Raw genomic sequence first — 3,503 nt, forward strand, 5'->3', positions numbered from 1 at the left:
CAGCTGAGGGTCATGACCTAAAAGCCTCGATCTTATTTCCAATTTTATCTAAATGTCCTCTGAGGTTTCAATTGGTTAGTTACACTGGCCTCCTTTTTGCTCCCTATCCTGTCACCTCAGAAATGTTTGTCAAAAGCTGCCATTTTACTCTTTGGGAATGATAGTAAATGAGAAAAAACTTTCTTTTTGTTTGCATTTGTTGTTGTTGTTGTCTCCTTTTATAAACATATTTAAATTTGATGGTCAGAGGATTAGGTCATTGTGTGGACATGTGTATAAATAAAGATGTAAGTATCTGAAATGAAAATCGGTGTTGGGGACCCAGGGATTCCTACTTGACCTTATTCTATCTTTGTAATGTGTAATGTGAACTCTCCAGCCTTACCTCATCTGTAAAATACCTTGTCTATATAATAAAAAGAGTTAGATTTTTCTTATGTCCTTTATGGCTCTTTTTGATAATTTTTAAAAAATAGGGATAGCTGCCAAACTTACAAATGTAAATTTTATTAGCGTATCTTCCTAAGAACCAGTTGCCGAAAAGGTGCTTTTGCTTATTGAAATTCAGCACAAAAGAACAACTTTGTTAGTATTTCTGATGGCATTTCTTCCCTCAGAGTTGGGTACTTTGTCCTCCCATTTTAATTCTGCCCCCAGTTCTTTCTACAGCCCTTTCTGATGTAGGAAAGCTTGCTTCTCCTCTTCTTTGGAATATGTGTCTCTTCCTGGTATTTCCCCCGCTCCAAGGTTTCAGTTTTCACTTCTATTTGAATATAAACTTTTTCAGTGCTCTTTGTAATCAGTATATGTACTTTCAAGTTTTCATTTTCTCTTCTCAGTTATTACCTGTCAGGCCCACCCACAAAAACCAGGATATCATCCATATTATGCTACACTGGTGGCCACTTGCTCCATTGACGTATAAAATGAACCTAATGTATGTTAGATATCAAATCACTCCCATTAAAACAAACGAACAAACACCCAGACGGCAATGATATTGATATAACCAGGCTCTGACATGAGTATAATTTAACCTAAGGAACCCAAACTGATTTTTGTGAGATTGTCATACCTTACTGACTTATTTCAAACATAATTTTTTTTTTTTTTTTTTTTTTGCGGTACGCGGACCTCCCACTGCTGTGGCCTCTCCTGCTGCGGAGCACAGGCTCCGGACGCGCAGGCTCAGCGGCCATGGCTCACCGGGCCCAGCCGCTCCGCGGCATGTGGGATCCTCCCGGACCGGGGCACGAACCCGCGTCCCCTGCATCGGCAGGCGGACTCCCAACCACTACGCCACCAGGGAAGCCCCTCAAACATAATTTTTCCAGAACACTTTTATGAGGACAATAGTGTGGTGATTATTGAAACATCTAGGTCGTGGTGAAGTAACTGTGTTACTTGGATAAATATTGTCACCTCTCTGGTAGAGTTAAATATTGAATACTTAATATTTCAGTATTAACCTTTAAGAAATCTCTGAGTCTACAGTTAACCTATAATACAATAATTTATTCCCACCTTGAGTATTATAAGCTATTTATTGATTTTGATATTTACATAGAGCAGAAAATACATAATATAAATAGATTTTGTACTGTAATACATACAGTGCCTACTACATACAGTCAACAAACACAATAAAATGACATAACGTTTCTTGCAAGAGATATTTTAAAACATTGGGTGGCTTGGATGGGGCATGATTAAGACAGAGCACCTTAACTCGATTTTCTGGTTTTCAAAACTTTGAATTGCAATAAAAAATTTTTGATGTGCTATTTTAAGTTTCAGTAGCAAATAAATGTGTGTCTAGAGGATCTTATTAAAATTAAGATACATTAAAACAAGACAGAAGACTTCCCAGGGTATGAGGTAAAACATCTCAGGCATATAAAGTACCTAGAAAAACAAGAAAAAAAAGGCCCAGAAGCTGCACTTATAGACCCTCTGTGCTGCAGGCTGCCAACCCCTCCCTTGAAGCCATTGTTTTCTCAGACATTCACCTCTCCCTGGCTATAAAAGTTCTTAAAGGACCTGCCTTCTTGTGCAGGATACGTTGATTGTTGCATGAGCTAAATTGGTTGTCTCCTGTTAAGCCGGATCAGTTGTCTTGACTCATTAAGAGTGACTTGGTGATGGTGACCACTCCACAAAGGTCATGCTGTGGATCACCATGATGACGTCATTGACAAAATGCAATACCAGAATATCTTGATATCGTAGTCCTTTAACAGCTGCTGATTTGATTCCAGTTAGGTTGCTTCTTTCTTGGCCACACTGCAGTGGAAGACCAATTTGCAGTTGATATATTTTCATCAGTGAACATTGAGAAGTGGAGACACTGTGCTTTAGATTTCCCTCACGTCCTTGTCTGAGCTGTATCATCATGCTTCTTCCCTGACAGTAGAATCATTACCTTCTGCTGTCACCAGCGTAGATTTTCAGAAAGTTTGCATTAAATCCACTGATAGGAGAGCAGCAGGGGCTTTTTTTCCCAAGTTTGTTGCTGCTTCACCAACATTTTCATCACAATATGCACTGGCTTAGAATTCATTCAAAATAAGTAAATAAAATCCTTTTTCATTGTGGCCTGCCTGCCAAGTGTAATCCATTGTCAATATACTTCTTTATTTTACTGGCATATTTTGTTTCCTTCTTAAAATCACACTGATTGGGACTTGGCTTCAAATTTTCTCATGATTTACTTCTTATATAGTGGCATTATCATATAGGTGCTATTTGCATTTTCCTTTTGTTATTTTGAGATGATTATTTACACCAATTTTTTTTTTCCCTTGAGAAAGTATTCTTAAAAGACTATATCATAGGGCTTCCCTGGTGGCGGAGAAGTTGAGAGTCCGCCTGCCGATGCAGGGGACGCGGGTTCGTGCCCCGGTTCGGGAGGATCCCACGGGCCGCGGAGCGGCTGGGCCCGTGAGCCATGGCCGCTGAGCCTGCGTGTCCGGAGCCTGTGCTCTGTAATGGGAGGAAAAAAAAAGACTATATCATATAATCCGAGAAATGTAGTTTAGTCACTGGGTTACTCCAAGTTTTACCTTCTGAAATAATTTGGGAATAAGCCCCTACGACATTTGGGAATGAAAGGACATGAACCATCCTGAAGTTTTCAGTTGTTCTAACCATGTGTTAGAGATTCCCTTGTTTTTTAGTTGTGTTTTAAGTTATTTTACTCTGGCAATTTAACTAAACAACTATGTCATTTTCATGGATCACCCGTATGGAAAAGGATTATCTTTACTATCAGAAGTAATTGGAGATGTGTAAAAAATGGCTGCTGAGTCTAGGAAAATGAATTTTCCAAGGAGTGAAGGTATGGTTGATGACATTAAACTGAAGGCTTTCATCTTTTAGTATTGTTACTTGTCAATTGGAAACACCAGCAGGTCTTGAGATTGTACCCCTTTCTTTCTTGAAGTAAAGGGGACAAGTTGTTACCTTCAGGGTGTTCTCCTGTCACCTTGGGCCTTTCTGCTCCA

Source organism: Grampus griseus, assembly GCF_964374135.1.
Source record: "Grampus griseus genome assembly, chromosome: 10".
In the NCBI taxonomy this organism is placed as follows: Eukaryota; Metazoa; Chordata; class Mammalia; order Artiodactyla; family Delphinidae; genus Grampus; species Grampus griseus.